Source organism: Acanthochromis polyacanthus, chromosome 22, assembly GCF_021347895.1.
Source record: "Acanthochromis polyacanthus isolate Apoly-LR-REF ecotype Palm Island chromosome 22, KAUST_Apoly_ChrSc, whole genome shotgun sequence".
Lineage (NCBI taxonomy): Eukaryota > Metazoa > Chordata > Actinopteri > Pomacentridae > Acanthochromis > Acanthochromis polyacanthus.
Genome location: NC_067134.1, coordinates 20,833,361 through 20,853,906, shown reverse-complemented (window position 1 = coordinate 20,853,906; position 20,546 = coordinate 20,833,361). Strand labels below are relative to the sequence as shown.

General features: G+C 38.1%; 1 long non-coding RNA gene across 10 annotated transcripts in view; it reads right to left on the bottom strand.

The window, feature by feature from the left end:
• LOC110967283 (uncharacterized) overlaps nucleotides 1-20,546 on the bottom strand; it is a 340,473-nt gene that overhangs the window by 4,607 nt on the left and 315,320 nt on the right. For all 10 annotated transcript variants that reach the window (XR_007938883.1, XR_007938876.1, XR_007938881.1 and 7 more), the window contains 6 exons: nucleotides 12,516-12,574; nucleotides 7,004-7,070; nucleotides 5,998-6,191; nucleotides 5,142-5,223; nucleotides 2,957-3,010; nucleotides 2,075-2,173 (listed from right to left, as the gene is read on the bottom strand). This is a non-coding gene — a long non-coding RNA (uncharacterized LOC110967283). The remainder of the gene's footprint in view (nucleotides 1-2,074; nucleotides 2,174-2,956; nucleotides 3,011-5,141; nucleotides 5,224-5,997; nucleotides 6,192-7,003; nucleotides 7,071-12,515; nucleotides 12,575-20,546) is intronic.

The window sequence follows — 20,546 nt, the reverse complement described above, 5'->3', positions numbered from 1 at the left end:
TACGAAATACTCAATAAAACACTTAGGACAAATACTACGAAATATTCAGTAAAACACGATAAAATACTTTGAAATAGACTACGAAATATTCAGTAAAACACGATAAAATACTTTGAAATAGACTACAGAATATTCAGGAAAACACACTCAATAAAATACTTTGAAATAGACTACGAAATACTCAATAAAACACTTAGGACAAATACTACGGAATATTCAGGAAAACACGATAAAATACTCAATAAAACACTTAGGACAAATACTTTGAAATAGACTACAGAATATTCAAGAAAACACGATAAAATACTTTGAAATAGACGACAGAATACTCAATAAAACACTTAGGACAAATACTACGAAATATTCAGTAAAACACGATAAAATACTTTGAAATAGACTACGAAATACTCAATAAAACACTTAGGACAAATACTACGGAATATTCAGGAAAACACGATAAAATACTCAATAAAACACTTAGGACAAATACTACGGAATATTCAAGAAAACACTTAGGACAAAATATTCAGGAAAACACGATAAAACACTTAGGACAAATACTACGGAATATTCAAGAAAACACGATAAAATACTTAGGACAAATACTTTGAAATAGACGACAGAATACTCAATAAAACACTTAGGACAAATACTACGAAATATTCAGGAAAACACGATAAAATACTCAATAAAACACTTAGGACAAATACTACGGAATATTCAAGAAAACACGATAAAATACTTTGAAATAGACGACAGAATACTCAATAAAACACTTAGGACAAATACTACGAAATATTCAGTAAAACACGATAAAATACTTTGAAATAGACTACGAAATACTCAATAAAACACTTAGGACAAATACTACGAAATATTCAGTAAAACACGATAAAATACTTTGAAATAGACTACGAAATACTCAATAAAACACTTAGGACAAATACTACGGAATATTCAGGAAAACACGATAAAACACTTAGGACAAATACTTTGAAATAGACTACAGAATATTCAAGAAAATACTTTGAAATAGACGACAGAATACTCAATAAAACACTTAGGACAAATACTTTGAAATAGACTACAGAATATTCAAGAAAATACTTTGAAATAGACGACAGAATACTCAATAAAACACTTAGGACAAATACTACGAAATATTCAGTAAAACACGATAAAATACTTTGAAATAGACTACGAAATACTCAATAAAACACTTAGGACAAATACTACGGAATATTCAAGAAAACACGATAAAATACTCAATAAAACACTTAGGACAAATACTTTGAAATAGACTACAGAATATTCAAGAAAACACGATAAAATACTTTGAAATAGACGACAGAATACTCAATAAAACACTTAGGACAAATACTACGAAATATTCAGTAAAACACGATAAAATACTTTGAAATAGACTACGAAATACTCAATAAAACACTTAGGACAAATACTACGGAATATTCAGGAAAACACGATAAAATACTCAATAAAACACTTAGGACAAATACTACGGAATATTCAAGAAAACACGATAAAACACTTAGGACAAATACTTTGAAATAGACTACAGAATACTCAATAAAACACTTAGGACAAATACTTTGAAATAGACTACAGAATATTCAAGAAAACACGATAAAATACTTTGAAATAGACGACAGAATACTCAAGAAAACACGATAAAATACTCAATAAAACACTTAGGACAAATACTACGAAATACTCAATAAAACACTTAGGACAAATACTACGGAATATTCAGGAAAACACGATAAAATACTCAATAAAACACTTAGGACAAATACTACGGAATATTCAAGAAAACACGATAAAACACTTAGGACAAATACTTTGAAATAGACTACAGAATACTCGATAAAACACTTAGGACAAATACTACAAAATATTCAGTAAAATACTTTGAAATAGACGACAGAATATTCAAGAAAACACGATGAAACACTTAGGACAAATACTACAACATATTCAGTAAAATACTTTGGAATATTTCTTCTCCCAAAACAACCATCCTCTACTCTAGTAGAAATGATGACCTGGAACTCACCAGATTGACCATTTGATGATCCCCAAGGATGTGCAGCAGCAATAACTGTATGTAGATTTGGAAGATGCTTCTACGCATGGGCATAACCATCTTCTCTTTCTGTTGTGGAAATAATCATTAAAAATAGTTGTAAATTTAACCACATTTATACCATAGATAGTGGAATTAATTTTTCCTCCCAGACTCTCTTCTTTTGGGACCAAAATACATGGAGAGCAATTGTGAGCATATCTTCTGCCCCTCCAAATGATGTAATCTGGGTGATTATTACTTCTCTTTTATGAAAGCATAATTCCACTTAGGAGTCATGTTCAGCGTTTGAATAATGATCCAATAAAGCAGACCCTGCTGATGGGTGCTCACAGCATGAAGCCTTTTGGCCATGATGTTAGTCTTCAATAAATAGTCAATCTAAGCTACTGTACTTTAAAATGTTCCTAGAGTCAGAACCCAGGAGGGCCACAATCTGCCCAGATAGGCTTGAAGAGCTGGATGTGTTCCATACACCACAAAACCCCAGGGTTCTACCAGTCCTACATAAGTTTTTCAGAGAGAAAAAGACAGGCAGAAATAGTCTGCAGGTGTTAATCAGTACTGCAAGATATGCAAATTTAAAGGGTTGGGTCTGTTATCATGGTGCTGCCCAGGTATGACAGTCTTTAAAATATTACTTTATACTGACACTTCAGCCAACTGGACTTATTCTTGTGATCTTAACAACTCTCACCAGGTCCCCCTCTATTGGGATTCAACACCTGTTGTTGAAAGATTTCTTTCGTCTTTTAGTAGACAGCATTAGCCCCACTGAGCTGTTGCTTGCTCGTATACTCTTATCTATCTATCTCTCTCTATATATATAGAATGTTTCCATTACCACCTTACCTGATTTGGCTGTTGGTCTTGAATTCTCATGACAGCAACCGCTGTGTCATCACACTGCAAAACATGAACATGTCATATTTGGTGAAGGACTACCAATGTGATTCATTGGCTCCAGGGATCAACGATCGTCAGCCTTGCCTGTTATTGAAGCCAATATTTGGAGCAGAACAGTAGATGGAATATTACTAATTTTGATTCTCAATTTCAGTAAAAATGAGGTGACCGTCACATCCTCCCCAGCTGTGGCGACAGGTAACGGGAATTGAGAGCTGCAAGAATCGCAACTAATTACATTAAACAGCCTGAGCCTCAGGCTTATTTTTCCAGTCTGCGTCTCTCCGATTTGACAGCTGGCAAAGGTAGCTGCGGTGGCAAGGTGCTGACTTTAATTAATTGTAGGAGAACCAAACCGTGAACAGCGACCAGAGTGACCACTCTCTCTTGGCAGGTCTGCTGCGACAGCCGCCGAGGGAAAGTGCACATTAATAAAGTCGGGACTGGATTAGTTTTGGGTGGTTTAACTTTATTTGAGGCTGAGCTGAACTTGAAGCTATCAAAGAATTCCATCAAATAGACTTTAAAGTGGATAAAAGCAGCTTGTTGTTCAATGGTTTTGTTTGAAGAACCAGCTTCATGAATAAGAGAGAAATCACAATAGAGGGGCAGAAAAGGCAAAATATTAGCCTAAATGAAAAAAATGAAGCTGCTCAGATGATTTGGAATCAGATACTACAACCTTGTTAGCATCGCAAGCTTATTTCCATATTAACGACCCCTTCAGAACCTTCAAAGTAATGAATAATTGACAACAAATGAAATGTTTTGATTGTCGGCAGCGCCAGGCGTGTTTAATGTTTCATATGTTGCTTTCGAGCTAATTATGGAGATGGCACATTTGTCAGAAATACGTCCCCCTCCCACCTTCCTCCACAGATGCCCTGTGTTTGCAGGCGGCAGCAGCAGAAAGAGGAGGGGGCTGCTGTAATTAGCTAGCAGGGAATGCTCAATGACCTGGGAGGGAGTCTGATGGCTGCCAGCACTTGCAGCCATTGTTTGGATGCAGAAACAACATATATTTGACCCTCTGAGGGAAACACAGAAAGACAAGCTGAAGAGGCAAATTCAATGTCGAACATACTATCTATGACTTTTTTTTTTTAGTGGCATGCTGTTTAGCTAAATCTCGGGACAAAAAACAGCACTTCCCAGAATGCAGCAAAGAGGTCATCACAGATCTGAAGGACTTGGGGAAGCAAGGAAAAGAACAAAGGAGATCCAAGTCCACTCATGCCAATGGTTGGTGAAGGCACTGCAGCATTTGCTAAATTGATTTTATGTTAAGAGAGTCTGAATGAAGATATATGTATGTTCTGTTGAATGTTGATTAATGTGTCAACTTTGTTTTCTGTCTTTAAAGGCTTACAACCTCTTGAACTAGCACAACCAACTAAAAGGGAAATAAAAGATTGAGTTGTCCTCGCGTCTTTTGTACGGAAAGAGAGGTGGACTTGACACGTTGTTTTTTTGGGCAACATACTATACTATGAAGCAGGTTTCAGCAAGTCGAATTTAAAAAAAAAATCCTATAAATACAAGTGATGGTTAGGGATCCCGCTGTACTAGAACCTCAATGAAACATCACACGAAAAAGATCGCCAATCCCCTCATTTGAGGTGTAGGATTGATGTTTCAGGTCAGTGCTGCTAGCACCGGCGGTTGTAGTTAGCTGGGGCGCTGGACCCACACAAAAATGAGAGATGCCCGGCGTTTGTTTTTGGCTCTCTGTCGCCATTTTATGCTTAGCGCCCTGCATGTGCGATTCGACCGCTTTAATTCCCATGGTGCCGAGTTTGAAATCCTTCTTGCAAAGAATGCACCTGGCCTCCTCGAGATTGGCAACAGGTTTCAACCAGCTTTGAAGCCGACTGTCCTCCAGCCAACACTGCTTAAACTTGCACTTACCCATCCTGACTGACCGGTGACGCGAGGAAGAAAGGAGTCTGCGCACGACTGAAATTAAACTTCCGGCGCAACTTTTACGTTACTCAAAGTCCCCGAGTAAAAAAAAAAAAAACAGACCCGACAATTTAAGACCACTGACTACTGTATTTAAGGAATTTCTAATGAATTTAAGGATCCGCGGGTACCCTGTGAAGTACAGACAAAGAACATCATGTTTTCTTACCTTGTGTGTCCAAATGATTTCTAGATGATGGAAGAGCTTCACAAACACTGGAACAATTCTTCCTGATCCATCGCTGATTTGCCTGAAAATATCCGAGTACAAAATCAAAAAATTATAGAGATTTATGAAATTTAAGCTTTGTCTGACATGTTTTCCCCATGCAAAATGGTCAAAATCGTAACATTAATGCATAAGAGAATTACTCTGCCAAAGACCGTGGCATTGTGATGCAGCTTATAGTCTGGATCCATGGATTTGTTAAAGATTTCCGCATCATTGCGAGATAGCAGCCTAGCTCTGACAACAAGTGAATGGACCACGAATTTTTTGAAGGTTTCATCCATTGGAAATCATGTGACGATCTGAGTACTTCTCTTGTTATTAATAAAATTCCAATTTTGGATATTGATCTGAATAATTGGCAAAATAAAAGCACATGTCAGCTGACTAGTATTTCCTCCTCCAATGAAACTGCAGCAGTCAACAGACCTGTGGTTAACCCTCCTGTTAAAACATCTTTTGCCGTTATATACTTATGTAAACAATGTCTATTTCTTGTCTGATCTTGTTGTTCAAACAAATATGTTATTTTAAAACATACTTGATTTATCAAGCTGAAATTCCACAGATACCTTTTTTAAATATTCCTAGTTTCTGTTAAAGTTTCAAGCTGAAGAACTCTGATGGATTCAGAAGAAGTCCAGAATTAGAGCTTTTCACATGTGGTTAGTTTGTGATGAAGACGACACCTTGACAGGACGACAGACGAACCGGAGCTGACAGAGGTCGGCTGTGTGTCGCTATATTTGTCCTGCGAGTGTTTGTTTGTGTACTGAGTGTTTATCGCAGCGCTTACTGTGTGTTTGTGCGTCGGTCCGGTCAGGTCGGAGTATCCTGAAGACACTGTCAGGCAGGATTGATTTCCTCTCTGCCGATCCGTGGAAGCGTTCCTGTAACACAGCTGACCCCTCGAGTTGCGTTACCTTGTCATTTTGCGACACGGATCAAAGCGAAGACGAGCTGGAAATAGCTGCACGGCGACCTTGAACTCTGTGAGGAGGAGCAGAGTGACAGGACACACACATGCAGAATTAACCTGAGCTGCAGCCAGAGAAAAAACAAACACACAGATGTGATTTAATGTTTCATTATCACCCCTAAAGTCTGAATTATGTCATAAAATTTCACCTCCCTACAGCTAAATCTACAATATGAATAGTGCTGAACTACACGATGAGCTTAAAAATGAACAGAACGTTCAATTACTGGAATTAAACTTCTTGACCAAATGATCTTGTAACAAAAAATGTACTGACTGCATGAATTTCTCAATCTGAAGTAAATAAAAAAACATGAAACAAAAAGAATAAGGTCTCATATATGAAACTAAATCTTCAAATGTTTTTATTTTTAATAGGAGTTGTAACTACAGTCATCTAACAGACAACAAAAACTCATTTTGTTGCAGATACTTTCGTTTTATGTGTAATTGAGTACTCTTGCCGTGTGCTACTGTAACTTTTATTCCCTTTAATGATCTGGATGCTGTTTTCTTCATAAAATAACACACAATTTAGTCCAATATTCTATAATAAGAGCTGCATGTGTACCAATCCAACAAGAAGAGTTAAGCAAATATTGTTGCAAATACTGCATACACTAACCCATAGACTGAAAGAAAACCAAAAAATGCAGCTTTAAAATCTAAATCTGCTCCTCACTGCTGCACTTCCAGCCCGCAGCCAGCAGAGGGCAGAACAGCACCAGGAAACAGCCCAAACCCAAACAGCAGATTTAACAACCAGAGTCTCAGCGTGACCTTTAACCTCCAACAAAAGCTGAATCAGGTGAAACTCACTCACCCAAAACCTGGTGACGGAACAAAATGCATCCATTAAATCTTATTCTTTGAAGTCAGATCGTTGAACTCTGTGACAAGAAAAACAAAACAGTCAGAATGAGACGCTTTAACTTCCTGCAGATAACATGTTGATCTAACATCACTTCCTGTTCCATGAGTCGTCCAGATCTCCTAAAAAAAGCTTTGTGAACCGTTTAAAGCCACTAAAAGTTGATTCAAGTGTCTTTTCTTTTAAACTCAGCTCTCTCGATTTGATAAAAATCAGACTCGAACCAACAGGAGACAATTCTGAGGGAAACACTGAGCTGGTTTGGTCACATTTTAACAAGTAAAGGACAGAAGAATGTTAAAGTTAAAGTAAGGCCACTTTTGTCTGGACATTATGTGGCCAAAAGTTTGTGTGGTAAACCACTTAAACTTGGACTGAATTGAAGATAAACGGTCGAATAATGTTGATTTTACAGGAATGATACTAATTAACGAGGCTCTCAATGGATATTTAAAACCAAAAATCCCACCCACACAACTTTAATAAAATGGCTATTTTTTTTTTTTAATTACTTGATCTCACACAACAAGCTATAATGGAGTTCTGGTCCCAAAACAAACATGGACGACACAAAGCAGCTTGTTCTGTTTACATGCAGGGGGAAATTAGCAACGCGCATGGAGCAGAGACACCCGGATGTTCAGTTCAATCAGCTCTAATCTGACAAATTAGAGTTCATCCTGAGTTACAACAGGATTTCTATGGAACTTTAAAGCACTGTGTTCACCATTATTTTACCAAATATATCATTTAATGACATAAAGGACACAATATTTGACTGTCTGCAAAAAATATCACAGTGGTATTAGGCGTCCACATACTTTTGAAAGTACATGGAGCAGAGACTCGGCTAAATCAGACAAAGAAAGTCGATTCTGAGTAAAACAAAACGGAACTTTCAGTCACTGTCATTTTATGTCGCACATTTCTTTAAATCATATATGCTAAAGTTGTGTCTAGTCAGATCTGATCAAGTAAGGGACTCGCTTTCTGTCTAATTTTCCCTTTAACGTTATGGTTTAGTTCAGGTGTCCACACACTTTTGGCCAAGAGGGAGTTCAGTTAAATCTGTTTTGAATCTAACAAATACAAGCAAGAATACATTTCTGAGTGAGAAAAAGGGTTTTTATGGAACTATGAATCACTGTGTCCACTGTTTTTTTTTTTTTAATCTAATACTATATTATAGATCCAGTTTTTGTCCTGTTTGTAAAAAGAAATACTACAGTTTAGTTGAGGTGTCCACACACTTTTGGACACACATGCAGCAGCTAAATCAGACAAATGTCAATTCTAAGATTGTAAATTTTAACTTTTTATCACTGTCATTTTATGTCTTGCTTCTTTTTCTTAATAAATCACACACAAAAGGTGTGTTTGGTCAAATTCATCATCAGGTAAGAGACTAAGTTTTGTTGTATTTGGGGAAAAAAAAAATCCCACCTCAATTTAGTTTCGGTCTCTTCATACATTTGACTGTATAATGAGCACATGAATTCAGAGCAAAATCACGACAAAACTTCACAAAATGACCAAATCACACATGCTGAAGGAGTTTTTGGTCAAAATTCACTAAGTTCAGGACTCAGATTTTAGCTCATTTTTAACTAAACACTAATTCAGGTGTCCACGTACTTTTGGCTACACATGACTTGACTCCTGAATGCTGATTGACCTCATTTCACACACACACACACACAGCTGCCCTCCCTGAGTCTCCCCGTGGAAAGCTGCAGATTCTTGCCAGACCCAGAGACTAAACTCTGGCTGGCACTTTGTCAAACATGAGCCGAAACACGACCAAACAGTGAGCATGTGTGCCGAGGTGCCTTCATGCAAACGTAACGCACGCACCGCTTCACCGTTTCCCTCAATTATCTGCAAATGTGAGCATTTCACAGCTAAGAAACGGACGCGTAAACAGAGCGAGGAGTTCAACAAGAATCGATTTTTGTGTATTTTAAACGGCGGACTTTTCGTGCCACTCAGAACGTATTTCAAACGAATGGGTATATTATATTTTTAAAGTAAAACCGTGGCGAATCCAACGCTGTATTTTGCATGACATTGTCACTAACCATAATCTAACCATAACCCGGTGGTACACTTACCAATTTGCATAGGAATTTAAAGAATGTCCGACGGCCGCAAACGCGAACACACAAGCAGTATACGCCGATGGACAGCTTAGATCGTCATGAATCTGCCGGTATAAACCACTTTCAGATGTGATTACCACAGCGGGTTTCGTTGTGAGCAACACGAAAAACATTTCGTGGTGAGCGGCACGAAAAACATGACGAAATCGTGTTGGTGCGCACGAAACCGAAACAAAAATTTACGTGACAGTTTCACGAATCCCCGTGAGACCGGGTTGCAATACCACATGTTGGTGAAAGATTTCTTTAGTCTTTCAGTAGATACCATCAGCCTTAGCCCCACCTTCACCTCTAGTGGTTAACCCCTTAAGCTTCAGTGTACTGCTGGCGGTACACCTACTAATTTGCATAGGAATTTCAAGAATGTCCGACGGCTACAAACACTATACGCCGATGGAAAGCTTAGATTCTCATGAATCCGCCGGTATAAACCACTTTCAGATGAGATTACCACAGCGGGTGAGAAAAACACATTTGTCCGACAAAAACGAATATTCATCCATCCGTTCTCTATACACAGCTTCAACGCACACAGCGCGACTCACATTTCCGGGTTTATTATTACACACAAAAAAAGATTACACAAAAAAACGGCCATAATCCAACCTTTTACATCCAGATGACACAAGCCAGTAAACTATTTTATCCAAAACATGTCCTGAAGTCGGTATAAAATCCCCAAATCGGTCATTTTCAAGGAAATGCACCTCCCGATGCACGTCCAATATTCCCTGTATTTTTCGTAATTTTTTTTATTTAAAAATAGAATATTAGCGATTTTTTGTACTGAAAACGGCTGGAATTGACTGAAGCTTAAAGGGTTAAATACCTGGGACTCTCCAAACTAGTTTCTAGAACTGAAGAAGCCGCTCAGATGAGAGGTGAAACATCTTCAAGATCACAAGAATAAGTCCAGTTGCCTGAACTAAACCCTTCACCATTGATTATGATTACTATTATTGTTATGATAATTATACTTTTGGTAGCACCAGGTAGCTCTAAAAGTCATCTCACAGGAATTAGCGCTAAAATTAACAAGCTAAGCTAACTAGCCTCCACTTTTTGACCAAAAATACAAACTCAACATCATGACAGCTCCTCCAAAATGTTGGATGTTGAACATTTCAAATTGCTTTGGATCCAAAACCAACAAAAAACATATTTTGAAAGCTAAATTGTGCTGTTAGCCGTGCAACAGGAAAGCTAGCATGTTTCCTAGCAACGTCAGCTCAGAAATGCTGAAAATACGAACATGTCCGAAAGAATAGTTTAAAAACATCACTTTCATATCTGATAAAGTAAATTCTGATAAAATCCATGACATTTGCCATCTTATGTTTTAAAACTTATAACCAGAAATCGGTTTATTTACCTTTTAATTCACTTATCTCTCCATCTGTCATGATTTATCTGTCATTTATTGCTGTTTCTGCAGCAGCTTGTGCTTCTTTTCTTCTCTTACAGCGCTAATTATTTGTCACAATTTCCATATTTCATAGATTTTTGTTGATCATTATGGAGTATTGTTGTACTCACACTTTACTTGTTGCTGGATTTATATTTCGTCACTAAAGTTCTACATTTTTCCCGTTTTACTTTCCGTCTCTGAAACATTTCGACATGTTTGCGTTCATACTCTGGGATTCTGTACATTCTGACCTTTCCTGTCTTTACATTCTTCTCCAGCGACGGATGCAAATGCTGTTGTTTTAATTGTGTCGATCCTTCAAGCTTTGCCTTTTTTTCCCTTGCATATGTAATAAAAACTACTTTTCCTTTTCACCCCCTGAGCTCTAAATTTCCAGCTCTTAGTTTCAGTTTCTGCCTCGCCTTTTTCTGGCTCCAACAACTTTGTTCCATTTCTCATTCTCTGGCATAATTACAGCTTTATAGCATCCTCCGCTGCTCGGGCCGGCTGTAGATATCCTCCTCCCTTGCTAGGTTTTTTTTTTTGTCTTTTTTGGTTTGCCTCTCATTAATAATTCACAGAAAGAGACTGGGAAATTTTAGTGCAATTTGCAGCTGCTGAATCCCAGTTATTGTTTTGCAGGGTGTTGCACAGACGGAGCAGAAACTTGGACGGAGGCTTTGTAGTCCTGAATGTAATTTGCTGAGCCTCCCTGACAGGCCGAGCATCATTATGGGGGTGACGGAGACGTTTGGGGGGGGGGGGGGGGGGGGGGGGGGCAGCTCCGTCCATCCAGTCAAACACACTGTCCTCATGTGTCGCCGCCTGTTTCCTTAATGCTCTCAGATGCTGTTTGTTCATATTTATGCCTGATAACTATCTATGTTTTATTCCGTTTGTTTGCATTCGACCAGGCAGACGCTGAATTATTCAGAGCCGCTTCGCAAAGATGACAACAGGAAACTTTTTCTTCCCCCTTTTAAAATGCAAGACCAGACACTTATTTGAACAGCAGACCGTGGCTCTGTCAAAGTTTTTTTAGGGCATCCCGGTGGCCGAGTGGTTCGAAAACGTTCGAAACATGTAAAAAAATCTGGTCAATCGCAGCCAAATCTGGCACAAAAAGTTCAAATGCTTCACCAGAACCTCAAGTTTTGTCTGTAAATGTCTAAACTGACAACAAATTAATCAAACATATTGATATAAATCCATTTGTCATGAATACATAAATCAATCTGCAGCTATTTCTTAAGCTAAAATGCACAATAAAATGACAATATGCAACTTTTTCCTGTCTTACATTAAACCAAAGTTGCTCTTTTTGGACAAAAGCTGCAACAATTAAGCGATTAGTGGGCAACTGCTAAATAATCAGCGACTATTTTGACAATCATCTGAGTCATTTAAAGAAAAAACTCTTCTCAAATGTGAATATTTTCGGGTTTCTTTTTGCTTTGTGACAGTAAACCGAAAATATTTGGGTTGTAGCTTCGGGAAACTAAGATTTTTCCCCCATTTTCCGACAATTTACAAACCAAAATTAATTGAGAAATGAATCAACAGATTGAATTAAAATCTTTTCTGACGTGTGGCTTGCTTTGTCAGTAATTGCGGTTTGCATTTTTCATATTTTTCTTGTGTTTTATGGACCAAATTATTAAAAAAACACTCAAAAGTTGCAGGATTAGAGCAGAACTTTCGAGTACGTAGCTTGTGAAGTTACAGATTTTTTCTTCCAAACTGAGCAAAACTTTTTGTTCAGACAAATATGAAGAAAAAAGCAGATGAATGAAGCAGTAAGAGACAGAAACATAGAAGTTGTCTACACCTTTTGTGGGAAATATTTAAATTTTAGTGCACTTTCGCCTTAAATATAAAATCTTGAATTTTAACCCACCTTGAGTAGATTCTTTGATGCTGTTGAACCAAACTTTCACTGAATCTTCCCAGTCAGACCTGAGGACGAAGGACATCACAGTTAGGATGCAGGGAATTTAAATTTTATGACAAAATCTGAATCTAAACAAACCGGAAATGCACATTTTATTCTGTAAAGCAATTTAACAAGGAAGGATATTTGAATTTGCAGACGTAAAAGTTGAAATTTGTCCTCGAATTGAAGATTAGTTTTAAATTCTGACACTAAAGTTGATGCTCAAATATATTCTTTTACAGTTTGCATGAGGGCAGGATGCTTCAGATTTGAGGACAGACATGAATTTGAATGAATAGTTTTTTGCGTGCGAAGGAACCAACGGCTGAGAGAAGCGTCCAGCGGCATCGGAGCTGGAAGGAAAAAGGCACAAACACAGATAAGAAATCAAACCCTCTCTTCCTCTGCTCTGGTTCGAGGCCTGATCTGACATGTTGTGCGCAGAGTATCTCATAACCGGAGAGTTTAGGGCTGTTTAATGTTAGGTGACACAGCAGTGTCCTGCAGTCTTTTCTTTCTTAATCCCTGGCATCTTCGGTAAAAGATCTCTCAGAAGGAACGGCGCTCGTTTCTGGCATCCAGCTGCCTCGGGGAAGACGAGATTGTCAGGGCGAATTTCTTTCCTGCTCGCCAGCCATTCCTCAGGAGGCCTGTGTTTGTGTGCTGGTGTGTGTGTTGTGAGGGGAAATCTGCCTCTTTTTTCTCTTTTTTCTTTGCTATTTTGGCGAGTTAAAGGTAAACTGAGGGGGAGGAGGAGGAAGAGAGGTGGCAGCTTTAACCCCCTCGGAGAACAATTCCACCTTAAGCTCTTTCTGGGAAATTACGGGGATGTTTCTCTTGTGCTGCTCTTGTCACCTTGCCTCCAACATGGCCGCAAACAAGCCGCCGTGAAACTCACTGATGCGTTTTTTTTTTGGAAGGAGGACGAAGAGGAGGAGGAGAAGGAGGAGGTGGAGGAAGGCCGGCGGGTTGGTGTTTGGTGTCATCCTCTGATAGCGGGTTTTGTTTGGCCAGAGGGGAGCCGAGGCCGACCTCGCTCTGTGTTTGGACACTCCAGCTTCCATTTTTCAACCTCCAAGAGTCACTCAGGAAGAGAGAATCCACTCAGCAGATTAAAGGTGCCCTTGTGGACAAGTTGTGTTTACCAAAATTCACCAAGCTCCTCATGAAACACGGGAAATCCAGCAGCGTTTATGAGCATATTTACACATTTTCTTATTTGTCGCCACACTGCAGCTCACAAGCAGGTTTTAAAGGCGTGCTATGCTTCAAAAAAAGGCTGACTTTACACCGTTTACCAGAGCTAGAAACTGTAAAAATAATAAATTCTGATGGGAAACTAAGCTTAAAATTACAATAGTTCATTAAAATCTACATCTTTTGCTAAAAAATGAACTGCTTGCCTGAGAAAAAATGAAAGAAATCACCCACAACACACCATTTACCAGAGCTGGAAACTGTAAAAACAACAAAATCTGTGCAGTTCTGATGGAAAACAAACCAAATCTAAGCTAAAAAAAAATGCAATATTAACAAAATTAATTTTAATCTACAGGTAAATTGCCAAAAATAAACTGCGTGCATCAACAAAATTTTGAAAATAGCCAAAAATGTTGCACTGCACCGCACAACTAATAAACCATAATTGACTCAGTTGTGATCAACAATAACAACAAAAAAAATCTGCAAATATTTAGCTGAACTGCAAGTACGGAAACAAATGTGGGAAGTTTGTAGAGGCTGGAGAAATGTTCAAGTAAAACATATATAAAATATCACTTGGAAAAATGTTCTACATGTGAATTTAATTTTTTTTGTCCAATTTTATAAAAATAAATAATCCAAGAAACAATCATTTAAAAATGATTTGACATGTTTGCTGTTTCCAGGACTTTACATTGGAGGAAAATGGGGTTTCGATGGTGAAATAAATTAAAATTATTTGTGACTTTTCTGCACTGAGCTGTTGCCTGGTGGTTTGTGTTCATAAGTTGTCTTCAAAAAGCAACACATTTCTAATTAAAGCTGAAATCTATGAAGAGTTCCATAAGCCATAAGCTGTACTTGGAGATGACATTGTCCTCGCTAATATGACAAATAATTCAACATATATGTTCTATGGTACCTTCAGAACAACAGAAAACAAGATGAAACTACTTCACAAAGGCCTCCGTGGATGCCTTGCTGTTGTTTTGGCAGAAACACAAGATTCAATCCAGAGAAAACACTAAATAGCATCAATCAACAGGCTTAATTCAGGTTCTGAAAAAGCTGAGGTGATAATTTATATCGTTAATCTTGACTACTTTTCATCCTCTTCAAGCATTATTCTTTAGATTTAGTCCGACCAAAGTAAAACACAGAAAGTAGTGATCTGGAACTGACATTTTGTGAAGTGAGTAAGGCTTTTCCATTCAGGTAAACTTGTCATTTGAAAGATAAACGTAATGGGGTAGACATTGTGGACTGTTAGGAGGAAGATTGCAGGTCTAACCCTATCTATAGCATGGATAACAACAAGTTTTTGGTATTAATAATGCCATTCAGAAGTTTGACTGAGTTTTTTTGTCAAATAACTGATAAAATAACACATTTTTCAATAAATGATTTATAGCATTTCAACTGCTCTCTCCTTCCTCGTGGTTGTTCTGTTTCTGTTGAAGTTCAGGACTTTATACTGCAGTGAAAAATGAGCCGACAGTGAAGAAAAATGTAACACGAGCAAATAAAGGAAGGGTTAAGAGGCCATATTAGGTGCTACAAATACCTCGTTTTCCTCATTATTATGCTAATTTAAAAAGCTTCATATCAACAGCATCTCACATGTGAGGTCAGAACTGCTGCTCACTGCAATTATTTAGCACAACTTTAAGGTTTGTTACAGACACTCCGATTCATTTTTATTAATTTAATCGTCAGTTTTTACAGTGTTCGCCCGGCTCGCTTTCATTACAAAGCAGTAAAAAGCTAAATAAAAAGTGTTCTGTTTGGGTTACAGTAGGTGAAAACACACACGAGAGCTGCAGAGTAACTCGTCTTTCTGCAGCAGAAGATAAGGACGAGGTCGACCCCCCATACGTCCCATCTACAAGGAAACGGGGCGTCCAGGAAACCGGAGTTTTCCCCCAATCAAAAGTTCCATTAACCTGGAGCACCGGGAGCTAATTGAGAGCGGGAGAGGGTGAGATATATCACCGTGTCACCGCTCCCCAACGCGCCGGCGTCAGCAGACGTCACACCGCGACACGCCTGACATATTTGTAATTATCTGGGATAATAAGAAAGCAAAAGGAAAAAACAGCCGAGCCGAGGGCGAGAGTTTGGAGTGGACTTCCTCTGGCGGAAAGACAATGAGCAGGAGGATTTCTCCAACCTTTGATAACTCAGATCATGTTTTAAGCATTAAGCGGTAGCTGTTTAAGAATCCACAAATCTGCATTACTGTTTTGAAGATTTGTGGATGTCGACTTCACACGTGCTCTTTGGTAGAGGGAGATCACGGGTTCATTATGTTTTTGCACCGTTTCCTGATGGTTGCGTCTCTCTTATCTCCTCGAGAGGGTGAAAGATATTCTAATCTGTCGCCCCAATAGCCTTAAGCCCTGGTATGGCGAGTGGGCCAACTTTTGTTCCGCATAATCCCTCCACCCCAGCAAGGGGAGGTCATGTTTGTCAAAATGTGGCAAAGTGAACATGGAATATTTTCCCTCCTCCTTCTTCTTCTTCTTCGTCTTCTTCTCTGGCTTAATTTGGAATTAAAAATGCATGCGATTTTGAACTTTAGATCTCCAGAGAGAGCCGTAAACAAGTATGAAATTAAGTGTCTTTTGAAATGCTGTGGCAGGGACGTGGATCGAATCGAGACGCTCGCATTATTCAGCCTTCAGAAGGGCGGCGGGTGACCAGAGTGGCCTCTCCAGTCAAACCGCTCAGGAGTTGATCCACAGTGGCTAAAAACAAAGAGCAGCGCAGGATCACCTCTGTGGAAATAAACCAGAATCATTTTATGTAGTATAGGTGCTCAGTCTGCTTTTACATCTCTTATAGCTGTTAAAACACATCCGTATTTTAAAACTGGAAAAAGAATACGAAACCACAGTAAGGAATTAAGAGACAAACAGCTTAAATCTGAATCCTGAGAATTTATGCACTGCAAAAAATCTCCACGTTAGCAACATTTTCATCAATCATTGACCAAATATTATATCTAAACTAGGGCTGGTTCGAACAGCAATTTGTGGACTCCGGATATTCAGGCCCAATTCAACAAATACAATGATGTGTACGGATTTATGCACGTATGTCCCAAAAGGCAACTTGAGGAAAATATAAGGTCAGAAAAACAGGAAATCATGTTAAAAGGAAAAATCCCATCCTGAAAACAAAGATGAAACATCTCTAACGCAATTTGCTAGAAGATTAAAACATTTGGTGTTCGCCAAAAACTTTTCATCTCTTGAAAAAATCTGTCGATACTGGATCAGATCGGCCCCATCACGACCAAAAAGTCAGAAAGCCTAGACCAAACAAGTTAGATGTGAAAAGACATCAACTTAGACCCTCAGATACTTGGAGTTTCAGGACCAAAATCTGCAACCCAACAGGTCACAACTTTATATGCAGGTGTTACATTCTGTTTGGGCCATTTTAAGGGCAAAAAACTGAAAATACTACTGGGTTTCTTTGCTTTAATCCGCTCACTGATTCTCCCTATGAACCCATCCTTTCCCAGAGAACCTCCTCTTCGCCAACATTTCTTTCTTCCCCCGTCTCTTGATGCTGTCCTAATATTTACACCTTTTTACGAGCTCTTTACTCATTAACAGCAGCAACATTTGTCCCTTTTCTAATGGCGGGTCAAGCCGAGGTCACGCAGCACCTTAAGTAAAAAGACGACACATCCTGTCGTCCCCTGGGCCACGGGGAGATACTTGTTAAGCAAATCTGCATCGTAATAGGCGATTAGTATTCATTTCGATGTCCTACTTAAACACACTGAAGTTCCTACTGCTTCAGGTTTGTCAGAGCAAAGGTTCTTCAGCGGAACAATAAGTCTAACATTCAGATCGGCCTTAAGGAGTCACTTAGAGATGGTTTAAGGAATTTAAGGTGCCGAGTGGCTCTTAACCCTGATTAAACGGTACTTTTAGAGTGTTTCTGAGCTCACGCGGCCCTCCAACAACAACACACGAATAGAGCGGCGAGGAGCTCGAGCTTCGGTTACGCTGCGTCTCAGGTATTCAGCTGAAGAGCTCATCCAACAGAGACATACGCTCACATTACTGGAATGTAAACTGAACAGACAGCACACTGTCACACAGAAAAAAAAAAAAAAACGACCAGAAAAATTACATGAAAAATGGTGGAATATGTAACGTCTAAAAACTGTAAAAATAGCATCAAATATCTGTAAAGTAATTATGTTTTCATCCAATTTAAACAAAGTAAAATGTTGTAATTTAATAGTAACAAATTGCACAAAAAAATCGAGTTCCATTTGTGAAAATACAGATTTTTGATGTGGACATTACAGGCAAATTTGGTCTTTTTTTTAAAAAAAAAACATTTTGCAGTCAACAATAATATATTATTTTATGAGATTTTACGATAATTTTGAAATGATTCACATTTTTCAATCTTTAATATACAGAATTTTCCTTCAGTTAATTTGAAATCTATAAAATAAGGATATTTTTCGCAGCTTTACATGCAGTAAAAACAGTGTATGTTTTTCTTTGTCAAATGCTGTAAAATAAGGCATTTAAAAAAATATAAACACTTGCTTTTGTTGTTTTTATTTTACATTTACCATGTAAAAGGGCACTTCTTCCTGGGATTTTTACTAGATATTATCTGTAATTTAACAAAACAAGAATAATCTGTAAAATAACATCTTCAAAATATTTTAAGTGCATAATAAACACTTTTTTCTTTTAAATAAAGGTAAATATCTGCAAAATAAGCCTATTTTTGCTGTTTTAAAGACAGTAAAAATAGTATGATTATATGATCAACCAATGGAAAGGAACAAATTCTAATTTATAAAAATATGCATCTTAAATTTGGACATTATTTACAGTTTTTTGCCTGTTTTTTGTTTACCGTATAATTCAGTACTTTATTTTCATAGATAATGTGTAAATTAATTATCAGTTGTAGCTTTATGCCATTACAATTTCATGTCATTTGTTGAAAATGCTGTACAGATATAGTTTACTTTTTTTGTAAAAAAAAAAGAAGTGTTTTTTTAATGTATAAAGGCCATTTGTAAAGCACTGAATCTGATGTCAAACCCTATAAAAAGCAAAATGTGAACAAAATGATGAAATGTCATCTACCTACAGAGGTTCAAACATCCTGAACTAAAGTGAGTAAAGTCAGAAAGCTCCAAACAGCAATAAATCCTCAACAATTCCAGCTCGTGCAGCAGAGCTGAGCTTTTAAAACCAACTAAACTCGGTAACCTCCGAGGCCACGAGGCGGCGGATCGAGCAGTCGAACCGCTGCAGTCATCTATTGGAGCGGCGACAGCTTGACCAGCGGAGCAACCCCCGGATGACGGATGGCGCTCGGCCGGAAACGAGCGCCTTTATCAGGCCGCATTATCCTCCAGCAGCCGATCCAGACAGGCCAGATTTTTATCGAACTGTATTGGATTTAGTAATTTCCTTTTCCAAGACGAATGGATGGAGATACTGACGGGGGGAGGGGGCTTATTGTCTGCAACCCCACAATGATTATTACTTATGATCCATTTAGTATTTCAGGCTGGTGTTGGTTATTACTCCCAGTCCACCTTTCTGTGAAACACTGTGAGACGACAGGGGGGTTTGTACTGTTTGATACAAGAATGACCAGCACGATCTGAGAACATCTTTAACTCAATCAAAGAATTATGGAAACACTGCGCTGCTTTGCAAAAAGCATCAGTTACCTTTTTAGAAAAGGCTGTGAAGGCTTCAGTTTGAACAAATCTGTGGAGGTCAAACATTCAGTTAACAATGAAGTAAAAAAAAAGATGCAATCCAGTTCAAAATTGAAACATACAAGTTGCACCAATATGAGCAATGTGAAGTGCTAACAGAACCTGCTGGGATTCAGGACTAAAAATGACACTGTGTGCTCATGATATCTGCATTTTTTTTGATGGTGAGTATTTGTGAGTTCATCGTGGACCAACACTGAGTCGAAATCAGCAAGAATTTCTGTCAACGGGTTCGAGATTGACCTTCATGTTTAAGATCCCCACTGCTGACTAGAGGTAGATCCATGGCTGCAACCTCAGACCAAACATTCAAGATTGGAAAAGGGTCATTTGGTCAGGAACCAAGAAGATTCTCGTTGTTTTCTTCAACATTTAAGATCTCCATAAATTTGTTCAACTCTGAGGTTGACTTTAACGTCCTGAAGTGTTAAAAGGTCCATTTGGTGCAAATGACAGAACTACGCTGCCATCTTGAAGGCTTCCTGGCCAAAACAAGACATTATTCATCCTCCTCCTCACTCAGGCCCCTTGAAAATGTCCACAGTATGAAGGTAAACACATTCAATTGAATGTATTCACATACATTCAAATTCAGCTGATTCTTCAGGGAGTCGGGTGGGAACTTTTAACAATTTGATTGATTTTACATGGAGTGACCCATGGAAAAGTTGTGTCTTATGGAGCTAAAACAGAGACAGTGTAGGTTGTCATTGAAAAAAATAAGTTACGAGTTCAAAATCAACCAAAATCCAGTGAAATTCTTACAGAATTTTCTTGCCAAATTTGGAGGATTTTTTTAAATAAAACTTTTCAGGAATTATTGGAATTTTCTTGATGAAAGTTTTGCAAATTTATAGAAATTTGGGGAATTTTTTTACAGAATTTTTGGATTTTTTTCAGACAAGGAAATTATATTTTTTGGTGCCCGTAAATGAAGACGACAGGAGCGTTAAAACTCACCTATTTACATGCTGGCTCACTAAATATACTGTAATTTTTAGAGATTTCCT